The sequence below is a fragment of the Equus quagga genome, chromosome 8 (assembly GCF_021613505.1).
Source record: "Equus quagga isolate Etosha38 chromosome 8, UCLA_HA_Equagga_1.0, whole genome shotgun sequence".
In the NCBI taxonomy this organism is placed as follows: domain Eukaryota; kingdom Metazoa; phylum Chordata; class Mammalia; order Perissodactyla; family Equidae; genus Equus; species Equus quagga.
The window spans coordinates 111226054-111254046 of NC_060274.1; the positions used below are offsets into that span (position 1 = coordinate 111226054).

The following is a 27993-nucleotide window of genomic DNA, read 5'->3' on the forward strand; positions in this document are numbered from 1 at the left end:
AAGCTAAAAATCCTTTCCAAAAGGAAGACATAGTAGGTCACATTCTTGACCAACACGTGCTCTGGGCCAGGTATTGGTGCTGAGCACTTTACATACATCATCTCACTTAACTCTGTACGGAAAGGATCATCAGCCCATTTTACAGATGAAGAAGTAGCCTCACGGAGGTTTAAGTAATTGCCCAAGCTAGGAAGCCGTAGGATGGGAATAGCATCTAGATCTGATCCCAGAGCCTTTAAGGCTGCAGCATGTTGCTTCCTTAAACCTTCCCACATCTGCATCTCTACTTAAGTTTCTAGGTCTTCAAACTTCACTAAACGAATATCCCCTCCATGCCAACATAGTTCCTCGAGCCCCTTTGCCAGGGCCCTCCTGAATGCATGCAAGCACAACTGAGGATGCAGAGGGGTGGAAGTCAAGAGGAGAGGCTGAGTACCTCCTGGGATGGCTTGGTGAGGGGCAGAGCTGTTCCAGGCATTCTGACTCATTTGTCTACTGTAAGAAGAAGCAAAGGACAGGCATTCCAGAACCACAGAGAAGACAAGGATGAGATAAAAGCCATCAGAATCCCACAAACACCACCGGGAGAATCACATCGGGGTGAAGATAACAAGAAAGTTTGTTGGCAGCCTGGATTTCTTTTCTTTGGACTGCTCTGTATTTCAGCCTTATGCAGCAGTTTGCAAATGAGCCCTGGGGATGACAAGAAACTACAGAGCACCTCTCTTTGTAGCCACAACTACAGATCCCAAGATCACCATGACCAAGTTAGGACAGAAAGCCATCATTGACGCACACATGGGGCCCGGGGAGTCTGAGCGTGAGCACATCTAATGCTGTCGAACAAAACGTGAAATCCAAGAAAACACCCAGCCAAACAGAGCCCTTTGAATTGGTGGCTTCACTCCAGGGCCGCGGATGGGGAGACGGTGAAGAGAGACAAAGCCTCGCTTTGGAAAGGCTCAAAAGAGTTTCTAGGAATGCTGTGTCCCCAATCCGCTGGGGTTTGGAGAGCCCTGCGTGCTGAACAGCACTTAGTTGTCATAGTAGGAAGTGGAGTTCTAGACTCTCCCAGCACTCGTCTTTAATCAAATTAAACCCTAATGCAAAATTAATTCCGAGTAGAGTTTAATTCTGACTTCAAGAAGACTGAGAAAGGATTTTTGTGATAAGCTGATGAGCCTAGGGCAATTTCAAGTGCACATGAGGTTCTTATTTATTTGCTTTTTTAATGTCCCATCCTTTTGTGTATACCTTTGGGGGTTTTGTTTGGCGAGGAGGAGAGTCTGGGAGGGGGTGCACAGACACGGAAATAGACAACACTGACAACAGTGGAAGAGCCTGCAGTCGAGTGGATGCCAGACTCGGTTGTGTTCCCACCACCCACCCCAGATAAACACGTTCTGACTCAAAGTTAGACACGTTCTCGCCAAAGACCAAGACCAAGAATTCTCTTTTTTTTTTTAAGATTGGCACCTGAGCTAACAACTGTTGCCAATCTTTTTTTTTTTAATTCTCCCCAAAGCACCCCAAGACATAGTTGTATATTCTAGTTGTGAGTGCCTCTGCTTGTGCTATGTGGGACGCCACCTCACCATGGCCTGATGAGTGGTGCCATGTCTGCGCCTAGGATCCGGATGGGTGAAACCCTGCAGAGCGTGCGAACTTAACCACTCGGTCACGAGGTCGGCCCCAAGACCAAGAATTCTATTGTCCTTTTCAATAAATACCCAACCCAGCTTTTTCAAAACCTAGAAATGGGGCACAAAACGTCAAAATGTTTTTCCCCATTTTGCATGAGTAAAATGCACCCCCATCACTACAACACCTAAGAAAACTGGAGTCCCACGGAACCTAATCTCCCCATTCATAAAATATTTATTAACTACTCACTTCCCTTCAGGAGTCTCTGGCAGAGCTGAACTGCTTAGTTCAACCACTGGAAAAGGCTCTGAACTTGGCTGCACATGAGAATCACCTGGAGAACTCTACACATGCCATGCCTGAGTCCCCACTCCAGTGAATTTGATATATTTGGTCCCTCCTAAGATTTTTGAAATCTGAAACCACAGAAGCTGGAAAAACCTTAAAAGTGAGTGGACATCAAAATACTCCTGGAGGCAGGTTTCCTTGACTCTGGGGGGACCATTTGCCTGAACCAGTCCCTCTTGGGTGTTCTGGAAAATGGTGAAGTGCACTGACAGCAGGGAGATGTTCTCAGCAGTCATGCAAAAGCTATTTGGGTTAAGTTACTGCTATCTCTTTAATAGTCCCCAGTTTTTTGTTCATTTGTGGAGCAGCATGAAGGCTGATTTTTCCCCCTAAAATAATTTTCGAATGCTCAGCTCATTTTCATGGAGGGACATGTGAGTTACCGTTTGAGCATTAGCTAGAGAAAGGAGGAACAGGAGAAGACAGAACAGGTCCCTTTACCAGGAAGAGAGGCTGAAGCCAGATCCAGGTGCAGCTTAGGTCACTGACCCAGACTTTGGGAACCACACCAGAGCTGGAAGACGTTGCTCTGCTCTTGTTGCCTCGTTGGCGCCTTAAAGAGATCCCCTCCCCTGTGCTCAAGGGTGAAGGGAGTGGACATTCCTTAGGAAGAAAATGAGGGCTGGAATGTGGGTCTTCCTTTGGAGCTCAGAGCACACCCACCCACAGCATGAGGACGAGCCCGCCCTTCCTGGATGGGGTGGGGTGGGGAGGAGGCAGATGCCCAGGAATGAGGCTTGAGGCACCTGGTTAAGTAAGGGGCGTGCCCTTCCACTGTGAAGCAGCGTAAGTTGCCCTCCACGTTACCCTCCTCCCTGCGTTAACCTTGACCCATCAGGGAAGCTTCTTTCCGAGTCATGGCCTGATCTCTCTTGCTCAGAGGGATTTGGGAAGGGCTTCTTCTAGGCTTGGACTTACGGGGAGCGCAACAATCGGGAGTCAGCCAGCGTTTCTTGAGCTGCAGGAGGCCAGGAGCGGACACTTAAAGGGCATCTGAGTGCAGTTTGCTGATTTAAAAAATCATCGTAATTTGGGTTTTAACCCAAATTTGGGCTTTAGTTTGTATTCACAAGGCACTGAGTCCTGCGATACACAATTGCCTTCCCCTGCCCTCGAGGTTTCTGTCTGAGAGACTCACTGGGAGGAAGAAGGGAGAGTCCAGCTCCTCTGCCTGCCCACAACCCCAGCAACCCACCTGGGCCCAGGGCTCAAATCACACACTCCCACTGGGCTACCACGCCCACACCTCTGCCACAGCCCCTCCTCTGACCTCCAGTCTGGACTCAGTGCTCTCCCGCTGGCCTCCGGGCCACTCGCACACCACCCCCTGCGCAGTCAGTGTCCCGCAGGCACCTCACACGCAGCTCGGGGAAAACCAGCCCCTTCACCTCTTCTACACCAGCTCCTTCTCCTGCATTTCCTCTGTTGTTGGAGCAGCACCACCCACGCGGTCCTCCAAGCCCCTCAGCTGCCTCATCTAACCACCATCAAGGCCGGCCCATTAACCTCTGACCCACTTCTGGACCTTCCCTCCCACTGACTCCAGGGCCCTCAACAACTCTTCCCATCACAACTGACTCCCCGACTGCAGGCTCATCCCCTCCATGCCATCCACCACACCCCCAGACTGGGATCTTGCTGTTCTTTTCTTTTTATGTTCTTTTTTTTTTCAGATTGGCCCTGAGCTAACATCTGTTGCCAATCTTCTTCTTTTTTTTTTCACCACAAAGCCCCCCCCAGGACATGGTTATGTATCCTAGCTGTAGGTCCTTCTAGTTCTTCTATGTGGGACGCTGCCACAGCATGGCTTGATGAGTGGTGTGCAAGTCTGTGCTTAGAATTCAAACCAGTGAACCCCAGGCTGCAGAAGTGGAGCGCACGAACTTAACCACTACGCCACGGGGCTGACCCCCGGAATCTTTCTAAAGAGTAAATCGAATTAGCTTACCTCCCAGTCCAAACCCCTTCCATAGCTACCTACATCTTACAGCATGAAAGAAGTCCAAAGTCATATCTTATTTTGGCTTTTCCCTTCCCCTGACCCCACCCCCCACTTCTCCCACCTCCCTTCTCCAGGAGAGTGTTGACATCTGAGTATTTGTCCATGTGTTTCTACATAGTTATAGAATCAAACAGCCACACAGAGTCATATTACACATGCTTTTCTCCCTCAACAATACTTCTTGGAAACCCTCCAAGTCACCCGGCTTAGCTGTGATTTTATTTTGGGATGGCAGTATAATATTCCATGGTGTGGATGTACCATAATTTATTCAGCCCTGCCCCTAACAATGGGCATTCTCTTTCGTCCCCCCTCCTTTTTTTGGCACAAAGATTGATGCCATTATAAACATCCTTATACACACACCCTTACATATTAGTACTGTTATTTCCATAAGCTATATTCTTGGGAACAGGAATTTTTTTTCATTTTATTAGATGTTGCCAGACTGCTCTGTTCATTCTTGCAGCTGTCTTCATGGAGCCCAGCTGACTCCCAGCACCATTAGTGCCTCCTTCCTAAGTGACCTGAACCCTTGACAGTGGTCCAGTAGGTACCCCCTCTTACTAAGGGAAGTTATCACGGGGCAGCCAGGGTATATATGATGTGACCTGGGAGTGAGATGAAGGATGCCAGAACAATACACTGAGCTGCCAGGGATTTTGGGGGAAAAGCGGAAGGACAAGGTCATTGGAGAAAAGCAGAAGGGAGGGGCCCATGCCATAATAATGGTGCCCTCGGCTAAGACTCAATCTTGCAACACTGGGGACATGAAAGATGGATAATACTGAATCTTCTCAAAACTCATCTCTTTCTAAGCCAATCCATCCCATAATGGCATGGCTCCCCAGCAGCTCCCAGCATCCCATATGCATCAGTCTGCTTTCCTCTCTGTAACATAAAGACATGGTTTAGTCCCTACGCAAGGACCCCAGCATCTGACCAACCAAAGGGAAAATGTTCCCCAGAGACTTTTGAAACCCAGATCTACTCCCTTTGGAATCTTATGAACTTCTCTTCTACTTGCTTTATTTATTTGTCTTTTATCAGCTTACATCTCCTTTTCGTTGTCCACCAAGTTTAGAAAATACCTCTTGAGAAAATCTACCTGGATCTAACGTTTGTAACATTACATGTGCTCTCTCCTGGACTGGCAGCATCCTGCAGGCTCTCTTAGCCCTCCGCCGTGTCCCTGGGCTGGTCTGTAGTTGCACTTGGCTCCCGTACATGGAGAGAGGCTCTCAGCATCCAGTCCGGGTCCTACTGGGCTTGGAGACAGCGAGCCCAGGTGCATCCAGGTCCCATACCAGCTCGGTAACTTCCTTCACGCACTTTCTCTTTCCTCCTCTCTTGACGAGATGCAGAAGTACCACTGGGGCACTGAGAAGCCGTAGGGATGGTAGAGCCACAAGAAGGAAGGAACCTGGGTTCCTGAATAACTGCACGGAGCAAAATCCCCCCACATACTAACCAAATATTGAACGGCAATGTGTGAACCCACTGATATTTGGGGGGCGTTCATTACAGAATTAGCCTACCTTGATTAAGACACCACTAATGAGCAACTCAAGAACAAACAGAACAAGCCTATAATAGTAAAGCAAGCTTCATCCATTCAGAGACGTTTAATTACAAAATTCCAGACAGCCCTACAGGCAGAGCAGGGAGCGCGCCTCTCGTGTTTCTGCCATGACAGCTAGCCATGCTCATACACAATCAGAGCTGTCTGTGAAAGATCGTATAAGCCAGCCCTGCACCCCCTTGGCCACCCTCTAGTTTCTCTATCCGAATAGCGGAACGCCTACGATCCCTGAAGGAAAATGCAATACGATCCTAGGTGTCACCTTTCAAAGGGCATTAGTGACTGTCAGCAAAAGTGATTCAAGCCCCGGAAAAACCCTTATGTCCTTTTAACATCCAAAACTAATCCTCTTCACATCAGACATCAATGTTAAATAAACAGAAATTTCCATTAACCTGCACCTCTGTACATTTATTTTTAAAAAGCGGTGTCATTCTCCTTTAAATGAACATACTAATTAGTGTATTAATAAATAGTTGAATGGAATCAATGAGACATGTAATCAAGGTCTGACCAGGAGTCGGGCCAGGTTGAAGGGGGGGGGGGAAAGGAGCAAGAGGGAAAAGAATCTTATTAGCAGGTTTGCTGAGGAAGGACATGCGGAATCAATGCCCCACATGCAACTGAGATGCAGCCAAAGCTGACAGTGTGTGTAAGCTAAGTGCTCGCCGCCTCCCTCCCTTTGACAGGAAAGCTCCTGGTGAGAGTTAATGTGACTAGCAGGGAGGACATTAATTGGGACTGGAAAAGCCATTCAGAGATTGTGTCCAGATCACAGCTGGCAAAGTTACCCAGAACCTCATTGGTGCTGGAGACCTGACTCCTAGACCTTTGTTTAAAATACTGAAAAATAACAAGCTAGGAGGGTTGATTTCATTCTCAGCAAATACTTGCTCTTAAAAAGCAGCCACAATGGGAGTTATTTACTTGAGGCCCTTTGTCACTCTTACTCCCCTGCAAAAATCCTGGTCCATAAAGAGTAGCTGGAAGAACCTTTGCCCCAAGAGTCAGCCCCCTGGGAGGACAAGGGCCGGGACCCTCGAAACGGCCTTGGGGATGGGAATGGGGCAGGCTCTGCTCCTTCATCAGCTCCCAATTTCCTGTAGCACACCTCATAGCAGGAAGGCTCTGGAAGGTGAGAAGAGGAAATTCTTTTGCAGGTATGAGGTTACCAGCTGAAGTGGTGATCTGATTACCTGCAACAGCCCACCCACAACCCCCTGCCCCGCCTGCTTGCCATAGCTTAGGTCAGCATTGATACTCCAGGTGCATTTCCTCCATCTGGAGACGCACCCCTTTGGGACCCAAAACTCTGAACTAAAGAAACCTGGGTTTTCATTTCCCTGGAGATTAATATCAAGAGTAACACTCTTCTGGACAAGATTAGTTAGGTGCCTGAGCCCTCAACCCAATGCCAGTGATAACAGCTGAAGTGGAAGTTGTGTTAGGATGAAAGAGACTCAAAAAACAAATCTTGCCTTGGGTCTGGCACAGGCCACAACAAGCCCCCTTAGAGGTGGTCCTGCCAGGAGTCAGGTGATTGGCTTCTCAGCCCTGGATGAAGTGCATGGCCCAGCATTCTATGGTGTTATTGGGCCTCCATGCCGTGAAAATGAGGTTCCTCCTTCTGGAGAAGGCAAGTCTCTCTGGGCGTACCTTGCAAGCAGAAAGCCTGATGCTCTGAACACCTATCTCTGGCACCCACAGCCACAGCCGGAAGATCTAGAAACAGAGTCTGCATCCTGAGGTCTGTTTCTGCCAGCCCCAGGTGTGGCCTGTGACCTGCTCACCCTGAGGTCAGTGTTTCCTGGAATGACAGTGAGGAGACAGATTAAAGGAAGTGTGGGGACATGAGGGGGCAACTCTCAGCTGCCCTTGAGCTATTTTCCACATTACTACTAATGGTGTTTTGCCCCCAGAGGCTCATAACAGTGCTGGAAGGATCTCTATGTTCCCCCAGACCTCCCCAGACTCATCAGAAAAGCCAAAGGGTGACAGCCATCAGCTCAGGGGAAGAGCTTCCTGACAGGTCCACAAAATGACATGCAGAAGGAAGGGCCAGAAACAACTGTCTTCAGGCCCAGTCTGGAATACAGACACACAGAGCTGGTGGTCAGGGGCCTCCCTGTCTGGTTTTAGAAGTTCTAGCAAAATCCCCCTATGCCAAACAACAACTTAGAACTATGGAAAGCCTCCCCCTCTGGCCGTCAAAGCCTGGTGGGCAGAAGGCATCCTGGTGGAAGAAAAAGGAGATACAGCAAGGCTTGGCCAATAGAACACAGGTAGAATGTCAGCTCTCACTCACTCCTTGGTCATGGATATAGAAACTATGGTATATAGTACCACAGGTCCTGTCTAGAGAAAGAAAGCAGAAGTAGAAAGCACCTTTACTCTGAATAGAATGCTCAGGAAACACTCAACTACTTCTCAATTTTGTCCAAGGGTAGATACTCATTGGAGACATAGGTAAATAGATAGATGGATAGATAGATAGATAGATGTGTGTATATGTGTGTGTGTGTGTGTATAAATATGTATAGTCTATATGTATATATACAGATATATGTATACCTATCTATCTATAAAATGACTTTTTCAAACCAAAAATGTCAGGACACAGCAATGGTATAGAATATCTGAAGTGAAGGCTGTTCTAGTAAATCCAGGGCCTGTGGTCATTATAGATGAGCTGAAGAATAGAGGATAGTTGTGACAAGGATTCTGGGGTGACAGTGTGCTAGTGAGGTGCTCCCCTTCCTTCAGGGCACAGAGGAGAAGTAACAGGTCTCTCCATGGTGTGCTTGCAGTGGAAGAACATCTCATTCAAAGCTGGCCCAAACTCCCTGTTCACAGAGGCCCCATCATCATCAAAACACAGCAATGCAGTGAGTCCCAGACTCCCCATACTTTCTCTCCCTCTGCACAGTGGCTGGTCACCTTCCTCCACAGTCAACCAGCTTCCTTCCCCTCTCAGCCAGAGCACTGCCGGGAATAATGCAATGTTTCAAGCTTAATAGTTTTCATCATGCAGAGATTATACTGATTTCAGAGGGGAGGTGCCTGGAGGAACTGGGCATGCTCTGGCAACCAGGGTGCCTCAGAGCAAAGGATTCTGATTGAACAGCTGGACACACACAGTGAAAACTAGGCATGAAAATCCCAGAGGCCCTTACTAACTAGTTTAGGTTATTTTACCAGGAAACCAGGGCCTGGAACTGAAGACGGCTGGAGACGGGCTGTCTTCATAAATATCCCCTGTTGGATGCAGGTGAGCATATCCAGGTATGTCAATGCCATGCACACGGGACCCACGCTTCTGATGTCCAACGGACCATGTCAGCTTTATGACTTTGTGGCAGGCAAACATTAGTGGACACCCCAAACTGCAATGCTTGACATAATCATTAGGTAAGCCCTAGGCAATAATTACCCACTAATGGTCAGTCACTGCCTTCAGTTAAAGCCAAATGTCTCCTACTTGATCCTAAAACAAATGTAGGTCCTGGGTGGGAAACCTGAAAAAACCAGCAACCATCGCTACCACCTGGCAAGAAAAACACATTATCTAAGATATCACTGGTGGCCCTATAAAAACGATGGACTTTTACATGAATGCGCTGGCAAAATGGCTGGCTGAATGGAGCACCGACTGGATAGATAAATACGGCTGTAAATCTAAACTCCAGGCAAATGCTGGATCTTCCAAATATTAAAAAATCTGTATGGATATTTTAAAATCTTTTTTTAAGAGGTCACATTTAGAGGGAGGGCCAGGATTGATCCAATGGGACCTGCCACCTGCCCTTCTTCTCTTCCCATTTGCTTGAAGAACTTCAAGGCATTCGGCCCACTGAAGCCAGTGTTAGAAACAGAGGTGACTCCTTATAAACCAAGAAAAGTGGAGTACTTTAATCCAATACAGAGTGGCAAGAAGCATAACTAACAAGTTTTAGGAATCTAAAGAGCAGGCGATAATTTTCAACAATATTGTTTATTGTTGAAATAAATTTTTTTATTGTTGAAATATTATTTATTTATTGCCTCCTTTTATTGAGCATTTAATATGTGCCAAGCAGTGCGTATTATGTCACTTAATTGTCACAGTAGTCCTATCATGTAAGTATTACTTTATCCTTTTAATGATAAGGAAACTGAACATCAGAGAAGATAGGTAAAGTCACAATGCCCAATGTCACACAGCTACGGAGCCAGAGTTTGATGATGTTCGTAATTTACTTTAAAATACTTCAGCTTAAACAGTGTGGTATACTATGTGTAAGTTAACCTACACTCAAGGATGTTAGTTAACATTTGAAGGACTGACATCGAAAATACACACTCAGGGTTGGTGAGTTGGCTTTTGCAAAACTCACATCAGAGTCTACCCTGAGTGTTTCAACTACACTATCTCGATCAGCACTGCTGAGTTTGTTAAAGAGCATAGGAGACGTTAGAAATAATTTTTCAGTGGGAAATTAGGTGGTGTCACAGAGAGATGATTGGTTAGAAATACCATCCAGGCACCTCTGCCCTATGGGCACAAGAATCTGGCAAGCCCAGAGCCCTTTGTGGCTCCATTCTTGGCCTGGGGCTCCCATTAGGTCTGTGTTTCATCTTTTGAGACTCTGTGCTCTGATTCCACTAGAAGGTGAGCTGAAACCTGCAGCCAAAATATTGTTACATCTGCCTCAAATAAACCTTCCTTCAAATAAACTTGTCAGAGTCACTGTTATGAACTAAATGTTTATGTCATCCCAAAATTCATATGTTCAAATCCTAACCCCCAATAGCATGGCGTTAGGAGGTGGGGCCTTTGGATAGTAATTAGACCATGAGGAGCCCTCCTGAATGGGATCAGTGTCCTTATAAGAAGAGAAAATACTAGATCAATCTCTCCCTCTCTCTCTCTTTCTTTCTCGCTCTCCCTCGTGAAGACACAAGAAGAAGACGGTTATCTGTAAACCAGGAAGAGGGTCTCCACTAAGAACCAACCATGCTGGCACCTTGATCTTGGACTTCCAGCTTCCCGAATGGTGAGGAGTAAGTTTATAGTTTAAGCTCCCCTGTCCATGGTTTTCTGTTATGGCAGCCTAAACTGACTAAGACAATCACTAATCAGTGCTTCCCAAACTTTCTCACTTTCTGGCACAAGCAGAAAATGCTACTATTTGTACTACACCCTGTGGCCAGAGAGGCTCATCTGGAGGCTCTGCCTGCCACATGCCCTACGCGTTCACCCCTAAGGTTGAGGGTACTCACTACCTTGGCAAATCTGCAAAAGCATTCTCTGGCACACCAGCTATGACGGGAGACAAGGTCTGCACGGAGCTTCAAGGACAGGTTGTGTGACTATTTCTGTGTCTGCTTACTAACAAAGATTGGGATGTGGACAGAACTGAGGCTGACACTTGCTTTCATTGGAAATTTGTGGAAAAGGAGGCCCACAGCTCTCACTTACCTGTAATCACTGGGAACTGAGCCCCCAAATAATCTGAACATTGCGAATGGCCAAGTTGGTGTAGGCCAGGTTACAACGCCAGGTCTGTCTGCCTCCAAAGTCTAGGGTCCCAAAGAAAGTGAATCAATGGTTATTTGTCAAACCTGTGAGGGAAGCTCTCCAGGAAACACCATGCTGAATGGTTCTGTCCTTGGGACTACACTGTTTCACATTTTATCAGTAATTTGCATGACAACTGAAACACATCAAATTTGTGGATGACAAATTCCAGGACTTGTGAAATTCCAATGAGACACCACGAGAGAAGTCATGTGTTATTACTATAAGGGTCTACCACTGATGATAGTGACACATAGTTCAAAACCACCTTAGCAGGTTGGAACAGGGTCCAAACTGGACCCAAAAATGAAATTTAAGGTGAAAAACGTAAGTTCAAAATTTAGCTTTCAAAAAAATATTAATGGATAAAGTACCAGATGGCAGAGGTTCATGTAAAATATATACAAATGAGTATGGGAGGAGTTTAGAGACACACTGGTTATGATCCAGCAGTGGGATGCGGCTGCCCCCAGGGCTTAAGAGAGCCTGTGCCCTACAACCCGACACAGATGAATTCTGACGCTGGGCTTTGCTACCCCCACCTCCTGCAGACTCTGACCTTCTCCACACATCAGTCCCAAAGTCAAATGTGAAGTCAGGCCAACTGCACTGTGAGCATCAAGGAGCTCTCAATCAAAGTGGAAAGTAATTAAAAGACAAAGGAACCCTCCGTCACGTGCTACCACAACTGGGTTGCTCCCATCCCCTGCAAAGGCACCCAAGGTGCCAGCACAGCCCAGAGGTGTGGCTCAGACAAAAGAAATGAAAGGAAAGTTAGTAAAGTCCTGAAATTTAAGATTTTCTTCACAGAAGATGGAAGGAGTGGGGGCAATCAACACCCAAGCGGCAACCATTTCTGCCCCTAAATAAAAATCTCTGTATTTCCTTGCATTTCACTTTGATGTTATCATTTTTATTTGTTCACCTTTGTGAAACCTCAGAACCTTCTGGACAAAGACAAAAGGAAGCCAGTCAAGTTTAATGGAATTTTCATTTTGGACAGGAAGTCACATGTGCCTCCCAGGCAACATGGTAAGTCTGTGATCAAGACTCTGACTCAGTAAAAGCTCCACTCACAGCGGGTTTGTGAGCAATGACAATTAATAGAAGCCTAAACGCCAGCACAAAGCCATGCCTGCGTGCAGACTTTCCGTGAAGCTACTTCCTGCTTCCTGTGCATTCCCAGTTGTTTTGGGACGTGTAATGCCCTCTACTGTCCAGCCATTCTAGCACTCCTTCTTTTAAGCTGAGAAAACCAAATTTAAGGTGGAGCTCAAGAGAAGAAAATCAAATGACCCTAATGTTGGGTCAAAAGGAAGTGAGAATGTGTCTGACAGTCACCAGCTTTCAAGAAATTTGCAATTAAGTAGGAATATGAGATGGAAATACTAAAAACATGAGTCAATAACTCGTATATTACAAATAAATTCTTGGCAGCCTGAATTTGCAGTGTCTCTAGCCATACTACTGTCTTGACACAAAAATACCTGGGTCTGGCTAATGTCTGGAACATGGACAAGGCTACCTACAAAATTTGTTAGCTAGTAAAACCTCTTCCAGGACAAAAAGATTTTTAAAATTTGCACGTATAAGTTTTGGAATGAAAATGCCATGCTTTCAAAACGATACGTACCTGGGACATGTTGCTTGACATTTTTAGAAGTTACTTTTTTCTATTTGGCCATGTGATATTCCTCAAGCTTTTTATTCGAGCTCTTGTGAACCCTCCAAACATGGGCGTTCTCAAACTAAAGCAAGAGAACTTCTACTACATTTCAAGTCCCAGAAGTAAATAAATACCATTTCACCAATAATGAGAGCCATAAATGTAAATACAGGTTTTAAAAAAATATTTAACTCATTTATTTTTAAGTATTTGCCAAGATGCATTCGGTCTTGCTAGTATCAAGTCCTCGAAGACAGAATGAAGGGAGTAGAAGGAGGTGCAGCAACTTCTTCATCAATTTAGGTCTGCGTTTGCCAAAGAGTGCTCTTTCCCACCACCCCCGCCACCCAGCTCGCGGCCCATCAACAGCCAGGATTCCCTGTCCGATTTGACACTGCGCACACGGTCAGCACCCTGAATATTTGCACTTGGATCTTCTCATCTGAGCATAGAACCAGAAGCCCCTCTGAGGACATCTGGAAAGCGCAGGCCAGCGGAAAGTCTGTACAACGAAACATAGGAGGCCAGAGCAATGGAAAAACAGAAGCGGTGGGGCAACAGAAGCCTTTGAGAGGACTCAGCTCACCCATCCAGAGGCCCCCGCCCCCAGCAGAGAGAGTCATGCACACATGCCACAAGCACAGCCCAGGGCAGCATCGACTACTCTATTTTGGTCCTAACCACAGATTACTGTGGTTAGATTACTTCCCTTCCTAGGGCCCCAGGCCCTGCCCTCTGCCCCATGCTAGGGAAACAAGTTGCCACCAGATAAACTAGAAAAAACTTCTCAGTTCCCTGAGACCAAGTAGCTATGTAAATATATTATGCACTGAGTACAGCTGATAAAATGTACAAGGGCTAGGTACAGAGGCGTGAGGAGGGAAGACAGAAACCTTGTCATCTCTGTGAAGCTCTTGAAAGGTTAGAACTCAAAAATACCTACCCTGCCCCCTGTTTCCTCTCCATAAAGGAGGCCACACTCTAAGCCATTTTTATTAGCAACTCTGAGATACCCAGAAGCAGTCCAGAGAAGAGAGTAGACCCATTGTTTCACTTGAAATTGCCCTGCACTTTTGCAGCTAAAGACACTCTTTGGGGCTGAGCTCCCAGAGTCCCTCATTCTAGAGGATGGGACTACACTGTCCAGTTGGGCTGAACTGCCAGCTGGACGCCTCGCACTGTTTGAGGACCTCTACCCTCTACTCAAGAGCACCCAAACTTTTGTCACCAGCCACTTCCACATGTCCTGCAATTAATAGGGGCTACTAAATTACAAAACTTCCCTGCAGAATGCAAAGCACTGGACACCAATCCATTAGCTCATTTATTTTTTCCATCTCTTGGAAAGAGGGGCAAGGCACACTGCTGGAGTACCTATTAGGTACTGGGCTGCTGGTATTTTAATTCAAATAGCTTCACTATAAATGTGTGAAGCCAAGGTAGGACAACAGGGAGCAGAACCTGTGGCTCCCTGGAGAAGGACTGGCCCACTTGACAGCATTCAAATAACACAAATTTGTCTCAAACATTCTTTGGGCCAAGTAAAACTTACCTAGTGGCCAGATCCTACCAGCAAGCCTTGATTGTACAGACTGGCTCCCATGCCCAGGATGCGGAATTAGACGAACAAGATATTATTTCGAAAGAGCAAGGTCAAAATTATAATCACCATCTCTCAGCTCATGATGGAGCTCATTTCACCAGACCACGCTGTTTTGAGTGTGTGCTCACTGAAAGTGGGGTGCGCCCACCAAGAGAGGGGACAGGCTGATGCCCAGAACAAAGGCCTGGCCATTCTCCATTGCTGAATTCTAATTCTGCCTTCATCCCCGGCTTGCTCGGCAATTATCTATGTATGACTCAACCTCCCGGGACCACTTTTTTTCCACTGGAAAATAGCAGGGATGTCTTAAGGCAAGGTGAATGCCTGGATGTTTTCAGAACAATCTCAGGCAAAATGTTCAAGCCAGTATGTTTAATTCAAAACATGAACCACTCGAAAAGTGTAAAAATCTATACGTGGGTCTTCTTGCTTCTTTACTAAGCTTCTGCCAGATCCCAAAATGAACTCCTAAGTCTACAAATGGGACCAGAAGTAAATAGCAGAGTAAGCACTGAGATGAACCTGCCAGGCACACAGGAGCCATCTATCCACGGGCCTCCTAGTCACCCCTGCTTGAAAATCCCATGTGCAGCTCAATTCACCGTGTCCAGAAAAGAACACAGCCCCTTACCCTACCACCCCTTCTCAATCAAGTCTTGGTCTAGAAATCTCTAGCTCGGTGAATGGTGCCACCTTCCACTGCCTGCCCAAGCTGGACACCTGCCAGACGTCCCCAGCTCCCCTCCCCTTGCTCCCACCATCTTCACCTCAATGCCTGCCACTCACCCACTCTAACTCCCACATCCCTCTCAAATCAGTCTCGTTCTCTCCTTGGCCACCGCCTTCGGTCAGCCCTTTCCCATGTCTCCCTGGGTTCCTCTAATAGCCTCATTTCTGATTCCTTCTGCACGTGGTCCCACATAGTGATCTTTCTACAGGGAATCTGGCCTTGTTGATTCTCTTACTTGGAAATCCCCACGGCCTCAACACCACCTGCCAGACAAAACCCTTAGCGGGACACTTACCCCTGGTCCTGGCCCAGCCTCTGCCCATGTTAGCATCTAGCTCCCCTACCCACCTCTGCCTTGAACGACTACAGACCGAGCGCTGTGTGCTCTCCCATCTCCACGCCTTGTCCATGCCACTTCCTCCTCCTGGCACCTCTTCCTCACATGTTCACAAAGCCAATCCCACTCACCCTTCAAAACAGCCTCCAAAGCTCCACTTGAAGCGCCCCCTCCTTCTCCAGGAGACCTTCTCAACGTCCTTGCCTTTCATATTCGGATGGGTGCCCCTTGTTACATCTTCTCAGGATGCCTTCCACATACACAGAGCTCACACCTTACCACACTGTGTTTATCTATTAACACGTGTGCTGCGGCCACATCAAGCTGTGAGCTCCCTAATGGCAGCAACTAGGTCTTTCATCTCAGCACAACCAAACTCTTGCATAAGTGCCTAGGACATAAGAGGCACTCAATAAATATTGACTGAATTGAGTAACTGATTGATCAATCGATTAGTTGGTTAAATATTCTACAGCATCGCATCTACCTCTCTAACTAAAATATGTAAATACATATGTCTGCAGCAAAGGGAAACTAGACATTGAGGGAAATCGTGATTCCTTTCCTTTCTCCGCAGCCCCCCCCGTAACCTGCTACTACAGCCAGTATCGGACTCCCCTCCTACTCTGGCCTCTGGACTCCTGCACTAACCATCCCCTCCCAAGGTCCCCCACCCTCACACATGCATTCTGCCCTCTGACCCCCTGCAAGCTGCTTTGATGACTTACAGCTCTTCACCAGGTCAGTAAACACATGGGCGATGGTAAAGGTGTAATGGCAAGAAGCCTAAGCACAGACTTCTTTCTCTCTTTCTTGATTTTCTCTGACCTCGCAGGTAAATAGAACCTTCCTCCTGAAGCTCACCTGGTCCTTTCATATGTGTGGCCACATTCATCCTCTCCTCCTGTGCTTCTGATCAGGACAGCAAGGGCTTATTCCGACTAAAGAAAAAGAAATCCAGGCCTAGCCCAGAGACGGAGCTCGCTGAAAGATATTCAGCGGACCTAAGATTAGAAGCTGGGTCTCCCTATTCCCTGGCCAGCACATTACACTTCTTCAATTGCTCTGAAAAGGAAAACCTCAGGATTATTTTGCAGGAGAAAAAATAGGCCTCAAGGAGCTGCAGCCACGTCTCCGACAAGCTCCATTCAGAGGGCACGCAACTTACATAAGCGATTTCCTATTACACCACAATTGTCACTGCAACATGACAGTCTTGCAGCCTCCTTGAAGTATTCTCTTTGTTGTTTTTTTTCTGTACAGATCCCCCAGAAGGAAAAATCAAATACGGTCCGAGCGAGAAAACAAATCACATGACCCCCGCAGACCCAGCTTCCCCTTCTGCATGGCTCCTCTGAGAAGGACCAAAGAGAGTGCAATGAATGGGCCCCTGGGTCTGAGCCCTCTCCCACCTGCCCTGTCCCCAGAGCTCTGCTGTGTCCCTGCAAATAGAATTCCTTTTTCTTTCAAATGATGAAAGCCAACAGTTTACGAAGAAGAAATGAAGTGGCAATTTCCCAGCGTGGCTGGGAATCAATACAAGCCGCTGTCAGGGTTTTCCTTTCAAAGGGTGACTGCCACCCTTCTCCAAAGTCAAGAGTGACAGAGCTCCAGTGCTTGACTTACAGCCGCCTCATCAGAGCAAGATATTTTTCATTTAAAACTCACTGCAGTTGGGTTCAAACTCAGCTGGGACTTGATTTACTGCTAATTCATTTCTCCAATTCCTATAATTCTAAACTCAGTCACCAAACAGTTTAATGCTGATAGAATCACCAGTGAGATGCTTTATGAATGGGCGCCAGGGGAATTTTGTTAGCAAGTGTGTGTTAGCAACTGTTATTCACTTTGGAAAAGAGCACAGTGCTTGGGCAATGCATTGCCAAGGCCCTATAATTGGGCACGTGGGTTATCAGTCACTGTCCCTCGGTGACCCAAACCCAAATACCACTGGGGTGAGACACGCCTCCACCTCAACTCACACATACACACACACACGCACACACACACATCATTACCTATGTAAGATGAATACTGGGCGGTGAAATGCTTCCCGTGGGAAATTCCTAACTTCGCTCTCCGGGTCACTACCCAAAGGTGGACACCATGGATTTACAGCCTAATTAGGAACCTTCAGCCTCTCTAGGGTAGTAAAGTTTCTTTCCCGAGAGAAAATTTGTTTCAACTATCCAAAATCAAGGGAGCTGTATCTTAATAACTCAAGTCTTCTTTGTTAATTCAGAACATTTATCTTTGCCAGTTATATTGAAGTCTCTTATTCGATAAGTGTAGCTGAAAAAAATATATCGAGAAGGTGCATGTCATTACTCACGTATTTTGCAAACATCCATCTTGATCTATTACATGCAACCAAAAAGTGCTACTTGTTGGAAACATTTCCACCAACCTGTCAGAGCTGCAATCACGCTCCTTAAAATGGTCCCTTTAGAAAATAGACATTTGAAGACATCACAGTCACCAACATCTTGTAACAATTCACAGCCATTTCTGAGATTTCCCCAAAGCAAATGACAAGGACAAGAGGAAAGCAGGTCCTCTGAAAGCTGGACCTCGCCAGTCCCCATAGAAACAGTACAGTAGATTCCTTCTCCTGTTTTGTCTGCTCTAAACTAACCTCAGAGCTGACGCTTCCAGTCGAAGGTCACATCCCCCAAACACTTTCTGTCAAACACTCGTTCCAGGAGATGTCAATAGGTTTAAATACACCCACACAAAGGGAACCCACCAGCAAATACGCTGAAAAATGGTTGACAGAGACTAATTAAAGAGGTTTCTCCGTAGCAGGCCTCCTGTGCCTTCCATGTGCATAGAGTCTCCAAGAAGAGGACACAGCATAAGGTGTTGGCAAGACTTACTCGCCCAAGGATGCTTTTTACAGGGAGGGGCTAGTCTGTGGAATGCTCTGGGAAATGCAGTTTGGACATCCCTCCCAATCTACTGGCCCCCAAATCCAGGGCGAGTTTTATGTAGAAAGCAAGAATTCAATTCCGGGCGCATCACTGCCCCCTACCTGCCCCCAACCACCACCACCCACGACACTCTAGGGTGATTGACAGGCTCAGCCTACACTCATCCTGGTTCATATTAATCCTCTGAAATAGCCAGTTGGCCTGCCTCAATGTGGGTCCAACCCTGGCCTTGCCAGAGAGCAGGCACCGGCCATAGTGGCTGGTTCACACTTTCCTCGTTTTGTCCTTTATAGGCCGTTCGTCTCCACCTTCTCCTGCTCCATTTAGTCATTCTCTTTACTTGGCAAATATTTATTGATTGCTTCTAGAATGATAGGCCCTAGGTTGGGCACTGAGTACTATACAAGAGAAGAAATGGTCCCTCTCACCTAAAACACAAGGAAATAATTTCAATGCTATTGTCATCATTGCTACTGCCAACAGCATCTTCTTTACCATTATTAAAACATGAATTAAGTTCCTGATTACCCAAGAGACTGCCTCAAGCAGGGGCTGGTCCTGACCTCCACGAGCTGGAAATCGCAGGCAGACAAGCTATGGCAGACACATGTTTCGAAGGCAGTGCATCACTCGCATCCATCAACGGATAAGGGCAAGTACATTTAGAGGAGGAAGACAGAGGTCACGATCTATTGGTGAAGAGAGCTGGGAAAGGGGTCACAGCACAGTGAGACCATCAGTTCTTCACCCGCCTGACCCTAGATGGGCTTCAGAGCAAAAAAAAGAGGGGCCCTGGCTAGAGGCAATGACTTACAGAAAATATTTTATGCAGAAATGTCCCCTGTTGCTTTATATTTCAATCCTTACAACATCTTTTAAAACAAGGAGAGAGGCGGAGGTCATTTGCATCTATCCTCTGCTTCCAGGCAGCCATGACCCCTCAGCCATCACAAACAGAAGCATCTGAGATGTTCTGAGATGTTCACACTCCACCATTTGGAAGATACTCCTTTGGTTAATAAGCTCTAAAAGTTAGGAAAGTCTCTTAAAACCTGGCGGAAACTCATTCCTAATATGATTCCTATTAGGGGTCTAAATCGGGTAACCCATAGTGTGGTTGGCGCTTGTTGTCACAGTCATGAATGTGGGGGGCTGAATGACGCCTTCTTGGACCTGCTCTGGGTCACTGTCTGACTCTCTTCTGAAGAGCAACGTGTTCCTTATATGGAACCCATTATTCCAGACTTCCAATTGATGTACTGCCCAGATCTGCCTGGCCCCACCTGACACCCTACCCCCACCCCCAATTCTGGACTTCAGCCACTTGCCTTGCTTCCTGCCAGAGTGGCCCCAGAAGGCCCTGACTCCTCCATAGCTTTCACCAGAGTCACCTGATATTCCTCTGGTCCTGAAGTTCTTGCTCCCTGTCTTCCTTCAGGGGTGAAGGCCAGGCTCCTGCAGGTGTAACACCCTCAGGCCCACTGTGGGGGAGTCACAGAAGCCCCAGCCCCTGGGCCTGACCACAGAGGCTCTAGTTTGACCTGGCATCACAATCCCAAAGTAAGGGGGAAGTCCTGCCTCACGGGGTGAATGGAGCCCAGGGAGCTGCCCCAGATGGATGCTGGCTGTGCCTGTCCTCCAGATTCTCTGAGACTGTGTTCCCATCAGGCTTCTCTAGGTGCACCCCAAGCGACTGAGCCACCAGCTGTGTTTCCGCAGGAAGCTGTGACTGGCTTGGTCATGCATTCTTTGTTTCTCTTCCTTCTCTATCTCTCCTCCCTTTTTCCTTCACTCTTGCTGCCCTGGGATTCCACCCCTCAACAACGTGTTACCAGTTCAGCTTTTGCCTCCGGCTCTGCTGTCTAGGGAACCCAGGCCAAGACTGGAGTGAGAGGCAGACAGGCCAAGAGTACAGGCCCCGGCTCCTCCACAGCCTTCACCAGAACAGTTCTTCTTGCATCTGTTGTGGTCATTAGGATTCCATACAAAATTTCATTTGAGAGGCCAGCCTGGTGGTCTAGTGGTTAAGTCAGGCATGCTCTGCTTCAGCAGCCTGGGTTTGGTTCCCAGGCATGGACCTACACCACTCATCAGTGGCCATGCTGTGGCGGCATCCCACATACAAAATAGTAGAAGATTGGCACAGATGTTAGCTCAGGGCAAATCTTCCTCAGCAAAGAGAAAATAAAAATTTCATTTGAATAAAGAGTTCCACTGCACACATATTAGAATATTTTTTTAAGTCCCCAGTCTAAACCAATCCCTTCATTTCATAAATGGTAATACTAAAACATAAGGTGATTTTTCCCAAGCCCCTTAGCTGGTAAGTGATAGAGTTGGGATCATCTACATCCATCTGTCTCCAAAACCTAGGTTTCCAGCAACATCAGTGCTTTTTAACCAGGGGAACATAGCAGAATCGTCTAGGAACCTGAGAAAAAATATAAAACTGCCTGGAACTCACTCCTGTGAGAACCTCTCTGCTGCTTTGGAAGGAAAAGGGGCAAACATCAAGCCTAGAATTGGGCTGTCTGCCCATCAAGCAAAATTCTGCTTAAAACCCTAGTATCTTCAGAATCAGCAGAACCCAGTGCTTTGTGTGGGTAGCGTGAAAGTTCGGCTGAAATGTTTATTGTAGAATCCACTCCTCTATTCACAGTCGAGAGTAGATAAATGAAAGTGCTTGTCTTAGTCCAGTGTTTCTCAGCGGATTCCCAGGGCCAAAATACAGTAGATCTACTTTGTGCAGTTTTAGCAATCCATGTGAGTGTGTTTAAAGGCTCTGAGAAGTCCTGCAACAAAGAACCTCTTTAGCTTTACTTTACACTCAGGGTTTCTCAAATTTATTTGACCATGGAAACTTTTTGTGTGCTTAACACCTATTCACTCCCACAGAATACACTTTGGGAAATTCTGCTCTATTTTAGGTTTACCTTCAGGAAGCAGGTCTGAGAGGGAGAGGAGAAAATGAACTCTAACTCCACAAGGTTAGCAGACAGTCCACACAGGGTGCTCAATTACACATCCAATGGCTGCTGCCCCAACATGCCCACCTCTCACTGTCTGCTCCCCTCACAAGAGAAGGAACAGTCGGCCCATTCGGCTGTGCTTACTTTCCCTCCTCTTAACCTCTGGGCCAAAGCCAAGGGATGGTTTGTCCACTCTCCAGTTCTAGATGCCACACCAACTGGCGGGACGTCCATCTGGGCTCTTACAAGTTCAAGGAGCACGTCTGACGTGAAACTGACCCAGTGTGAAGACCAGACCAGGACAGCCTCTGACCCGCCATGGTTTCCCTCTCCTCCAGTCCCTGGGCCACTTCCTCCACTGTTCCTCCTCCTTCCTAATGAAAACCCTCTTTCCCGGAAGACCTCAGGGATTGATGCAGCTGGTCTGCGCTCAGCGCATCGACTGTGGAGACGGTATCCTCTTAGCTAGTGATCTGTTTTGTGTTGGAGTGACAAAACCTTCCAAAATCCAATTTGCTGTTGCAAATCCTTCATGGGTGGGGTGGGGGGCACGGATGCCGGGAGCCAAGCTCAGCCTGCAAAGAGAGGATGCCCAGGATCTCACACACCTGTCAGTGTGAGTCTGAACAGGACTCCACATCCAACATTTTGGAGGCTCCTCCTGCTGCCCCAGAGGGGAGGTGATGAAATTCCAAGTGAGGCCCTTTCGGCCACCTCTAATGTGGCAGAACCTTCATTCACCTCGGTGTAGAGAAGAAGCCAAATAAATAACACAGAGAATAAAAGTTTGTCTTTTGGAGGAAAAAATCAAACAGCTAAGCACAAGAGCATCACCTGTGGCTGTTCTTAAAATGTTCAGGCCAGAGAGACGGAGTCAGGCAGCCTGGGCCCGGTCTTGGGATGCGACAGCATCCAATCCGGTCCACAGGCCCCATCAGGGCCTCACTGCCCACACCTCTCAGAATCCAGACATAATTCCTAACACCACTTTCCCTACACACAGCCCGTTTGCTCCAACTTCCAGTGAATCTCTGCTCCAACTACCATACAGTCCAGCCCCCAGTGTGGCACGACATCCACAGGCAAAGATTTCTTCCCCGCCTATGGATCCGCAAATCTGGAACCCCAGGGCTAATGAATGAACACATGAACAAATATTGAGCACCTACCGTGAGCATCCTTCCCCAAGAGTGAAAAAGACCACCCACCATGGAGCATCCTGGGGCCTTGGGCATTCCATCCTCGGTTCCTACACCATCAAAACGCAAAGAAACCATCCCCACCTTAGAGGGTGATTTGAAGGAGTAGATGAGAGATTACTGTTTCCACCACAGCAGAAAATTTGAAGTCACTAAGGAGAACTAGATTCCTACCAGCACAAGACTCAGAGGCTCACGGAATCAAAAGCAGAGACGGGGACTTCACTCATTCACCCCTCCTTAGTGTTTCCAGGAGGAAACTGGAGTTGCCAAGTAGAGCAAGTCACCCTCAGGGACTGAACCCTCTGCTAGAATGCTCCACGCAGTTTCACAGCTCACCAACAGTCAGGGACAAGACTCAGCCCCATGTGATGAAGGGGGAAATCGAGGCTCAAAGAAGAAACAGATTTGCCTGGGGCCACAGAGGTAGAGCAAGGGAGAAACCAGATATTCTAAACTTTCCCCTGCACATACTCCCCCAAACCTCCCAAGGGGGCCACGACACACTCCACACACATATTCTAAGAGGCAAACAGTACAGTGATAAGGAGGGAGGTCAGTTCACACAGGGCTGAGATGTGGCTCCGCCACTCACCGGCTGTGTGACCTCTGACAAAGCGCTTGCCCTCCTGCGTCTCACTTTCCTCGTGAGGTAAATGGCCATAGTAACAGTGACCGCCTGCCTCTTGGGTTGTTATGAGAAAGAAATGGGCCAACCTGTGCAAACTACTTAAATGATGCCTCCTCCAACAATTGCTCAACAAACATTAGCCACCATCATCATCACTTATTACTCTTTTCCATTCTGTTATTTTCACAAAGACAAAGACTAATGTCCTCACAGCCTCTCCCCTGGGAGGCGGATGCCACACGATGGTAAGGACAGGAGCCTGGGGCTCACATAGACTTGCACAAGGACTCAGGAAGCTATTCTTCCAAGCCGCTTCACATTAAGCAGGGGAGCAGCCTCCTCCTTCTGGAACAAGCCCTCTGCTCTGGGAACTAGGAACCCCTGCCTGCCTTCACTTTTAAGATCCATCTCTTACCACTTAGCAGCAGAGCCCCCTTCAGTCTCCGTGCTGACTCCACCTTCCTGCCACAACTCGGATGCTCCAGCCTGGGCAGCGAGTGAGGAGGGGAGAAGAAGAGTGAGTCCGTCTGGACAAGCGGGGGGCATCAGTGGGAGTTCAGGGTAGGGAGCAGCAGCCGGCTGGCAGCGTCTAAAGAGGTGGTGTCCGCAGGGCTCTGCACGGACCGAGCATTGCTCAATAGAGCCTACAGGGCAATTACCCTAATCATGTGCATCTCCCAAACAGCGGCTTGATTTATTAGCACGACGTCTTTTTAAAATGCCGCTCTTAAATATAAATAACACTTAATCATCCAGCTGTCGTTAAATTCATGTTATATTGATTTCTTGGAGTGCCACAAATTTGAGGGCAAATGGGCTGGCGGATGTGCGCACAAAGCCAAGAGGTGGATTAGCAAGTGGGGGGGGGGGGGGGGGGGGGAGAAGAGGGGGGGGGGGGAAGGAGGAAAGGGGTGTCAAAGGAGAGAAATGAGCCCTGTTCAACCACGCCCAGGGCTGAACCCGTCTCACATCCGGTAGCACTGGACACCAATAAGAAGACAGAGGAGCCTAAAAATGAATGGCACATCTGTTGCACAGACTAATCACAGCTGGACCACAGTCCGGTGTTCTGTATGGCTGCCGCCCTCCCACAGCCCATCACAGAGCCGCTCCAACAGGTCTCCGAGGTGGCATTGTCTGTGTAGTGCCTTCTCCCAGTGAGGATGGGGAGAAGCCGCTAAGAAATGCCCCCTAGCTGACTAGAAGGAGAGAGATTGGCTGCGATTTCTTTGCATCAAAGCCTGGTGATAACTAGGAGCTAAGAGCAGCTAATCACCCCGCCCCCTTAGCTCTCTCCACGTCCGGACCGCTGCCTCCCTAGAAAGCAACCCCCGCCCCCATTTAATTCCATGCAGCCCTCATTGTGGTTAAAAGGATCAGGAGGCCAAGTGCAGGCAGACTCTGCCATGCAGATCTCCCTGTCTGCAGGGAGCACGAGCAGCAGACATGGAGAGGTGCAGAGAAAGAGAAAGGAAATAAGTTGGCAGCCTCAGAGTCCTCCGGAAATGTCTGCAGAGCGTCGGTGGGCATCCAGGATGAAGTCCTGGAAGGACAGAGGCAAGCCTGCCTGAGAGTGAGTACCGGATTGGGCAAGAGGGAACAGCTCGTGGGCAACCAACCCAAGCCTCATGCTCAGAGCAGAGCCGCCTAGAGCACAGCCTAGCAGCAGCAAGGGTCTGCGGAAAAGAAGCATTCACAGTTGGGGTTTTTCGAATGCAACTCCCTTCCGAGTGAGGAAGCCGCCAGAGAACTTAAAAGCAAGGCCACAGAGAATGGTAGAGAGGGAGAGTGACAACGTGACATGCTCCAGGGCTGGGCAAGAGAGTAGGAAAAAAATTAGATGATGTACACCCAGCTTTACACAGATGTTAATTAATGCTTGCTTTGTCCTAGAAACCAAACTGGTACCCACTGCTAAGTGTGGAAAGTGTGGGGATTTTTTTGAACCCATGCTTAAAAATGTTTAAATTATAACCAGCATAATGACTGCTGGCTTTCCATTAAAATGACGGATCCTGAAGCTGTAAATACAGGAGAAAGGAGAAGAGGTCTACGTGGAAGATGCATGGACATTTCAGGATGCTCTGTAACCCATCCTTTTGCTCCTTCAAGGTCCCATGAGGAATGTTTACCTGGGAGCCACCCCCTGTTGCTGGAGTTCACTATTTCTGTGGAAAACCATGTGCCGCTCTACGCAGATGTGAGACCTCCCTGTTCACATTCAAAGGACATGTGTGGAAATGTTCCAGTTCTTCCACAGCCCTGAAGACAGAGGCGGGTCTCGTTGTCACACATGATTGAATGAGTGGACCGTGTACAGCTAGGCTCTTTGAGAACGTGTGTATATATCTGTGTGTGTGTGTGTACACACACCCGCCATTCTTAAAAAGAAAATGATGTTTCTTCCCCCTACCGGGTTCTCCCCATTGTGAGAGCTCTGCTTTATTCCATCTACCCTTTTCAATCAATCAAAGGGCAGCACACACAACACACAGCGGGAATACAATCTCCCTCCTGGGGCGTCTGCGCCTCTCCTCCCCAGCCTAGCTGGAGACCTTTGCAGGAGCTGGAAAAAGTTTGAAAATAGCAAAGATGGGGGTGCCGAGAGAGCCCTTTCTTTCAGCACCCAACTTCAGGATTTACAGAATCAACCAAATCCTGTGCCCAGCACGGAGGCCCCCTTGCTCGAAAGAATGTCCGCTCCTCTCCCCAATGTCCTGGAAGACTCCCAACATACTTTCCCCACTGGTGGGTTTGCGGGACCCTGTGAACACATGATCTTACATAGAGGGTACAGCTTATTCCATTTCTCACCAGGTTGCCCAAGCTACTCCAAAAGGGACAGCTATAGGAACACAGGACCTTGCTATATTTATATTTGACTCAAAAATACTGTTTTATTTGGATCTCATCCTCTTCTCCTTACAACAACTGAGTCTTGAATGAGTTGCTCTTTGACCTCCAAATGGGAAGCGTGAAAAAGGGCTGTTGGAGCCCCAACCACCTCCTACCTCCTCCAGAAAAAGTTTGAAAATGAGCCGCCTGTGAACTCCAGCCAAGGAGAAAAGGAAAGGAACAGCTTTAGGGGACCAGAACCTGGTGCCACAGGCTTCTGGAGAGTGGTCTACACTGGGGAGCAGCCTGGCTCTGGGGGATGCTGGCCCGCCCAAGAATGCCTTGCCTCCCTATAGGGCGGGCACTGCCCAGGTGGTCAGGAGAGAGGGGACCCTCCTCCCTTTCCGCACTGCACCCTCCTCCATGCCCCCTTCTAGTTCTATTTTTCAGACACACACCTCCTCAAAGGCATGTGACAGGTGTTAGCTGGAGACCTAGGGCAACAGCCGAACGCTTTCTGGCACAGCACAGAGGGAAGGGCAGGGAGGTGAAGGCGGGACCCAAGTCCTGTGTATCTAAGCCCTGTGGGCTTGCTGCTGCCCAGAGACTGCAGACGTGAATAGGTCATACCTTTTACGGAGGACCTGACTCTCTTATGCCCTCCGGAGACAAGCAACACACCCAAAGCGCGGCTTAAGCCCCTTCCTGCCTGAAATCGCAGCGCATTCCCGGGGAAGCCGTGCCACGCTTCAGAAAGGCGTTTGTGCTGCCTCTTACTGGGGAAACGCAGTGTCTGTTCCATATGCACCGCCCTAAAGAACTGCAGCCCCATCCGCCTATGGGGCCTCCTCCCCGCGCGCTGGGGCACCGCGCTCTCCAAATATCTGTCTGAATATCTGTCGGTGTGTCCTCCATTAAAATCCCAGGGTGCCCAAAGGCCACGGAGCCTAGATGGCATTGGGCGGGTCTTCCAAGACCTCCCATTACTTCTCCGGTTTTTAAAACCAGCTAGAGATGCCAGGGGCTGGGAACTGAAAAATCGCTCCCTCAACCTGCCCAGGTGGGAGGGAGAGGCAGTAATACACAGAATTGTACCCCGAAAGTCCTGGGTAAGAGAAGTCTGAGTCCTGGAGCGTCAGAGGAGAAAGAACACGGGAAATACCTGCTCCGGCCGCGCCGCCCCTACGCGGGTGTCCAGGTGGGACGTGGGCAGGTGCGTGTGCGCGGTGTGTGCCTGTGTGTATTTGTGTGTGCGTGCGTGCAGCGGGCTGGCTCCAGGGCAGCCGAGGACTCGTGGCCCGAGCCGCGTATCTCTGGCAGCGCTGCCCTCGCCGCCCGCCCGCCCACCCGGCCCGCCGGCTCCTTACCTGGAAGCGCCGCTTTCGCCTCCTTCAGCGGGAGCGCCGCATTGACACTGCAGATGGTGCCTGTGCCGCTGCCTCTCGCCCTCCTCTGAACGTGTGCGTGTGCGCGCGTGTGGCTGCCTCCTCCAGCCCCAGCCCCGAACGCAAATACTCCACCGAGGCACAGGGAACCCGGAGGAGGCAAGGAAAACCGAGGGCGAAATCAGAGCCTGCGGGGCTTGACAGCTCCTCTTGCAGCGTCCAAGGTGGGCAGAATGTCCAACAAAAAGGTCGGAAAATGTGGATCGATTCCAAGCGCCCCTTTCCTCCACCCGGCCCCGGAGCCGCAGCAGCAGTCGCGGCTCTCGGGGGCTGCGGTGGCGACGCGGGGCTGCCCCCCTTCGTCCCCACCCCCGCGGGCTGAATGTCCTTGATGCCAAGCGGGCACGGCGGCGTCACTCCGCGCCGCCCATGCTCGCCCGGTCGGGCCGCTGCCCGGGCGCGGCGAGTGCGCGGGGGACCCGCCGGGGAGCGCTCTCGGCGCCTCTGCGTGCCTCCCTGGGCAGCGGCGGCCGCCCCCCGGCAGCCCACTGCCTGCCGCGCCGCTGCTGCCCCCG

At 48.7% G+C, this 27993-nt stretch overlaps 1 protein-coding gene across 1 annotated transcript in view; it reads right to left on the reverse strand.

The window, feature by feature from the left end:
• PLXNA4 (plexin A4) overlaps positions 1-27961 on the reverse strand; it is a 432633-nt gene extending 404672 nt beyond the window's left edge. Inside the window, exon 1 of the mRNA XM_046670407.1 lies at positions 27401-27961. The gene's annotated coding sequence lies outside the window, so the exon portion shown is untranslated. The remainder of the gene's footprint in view (positions 1-27400) is intronic.
• Positions 27962-27993: the final 32 nt, after the last annotated feature.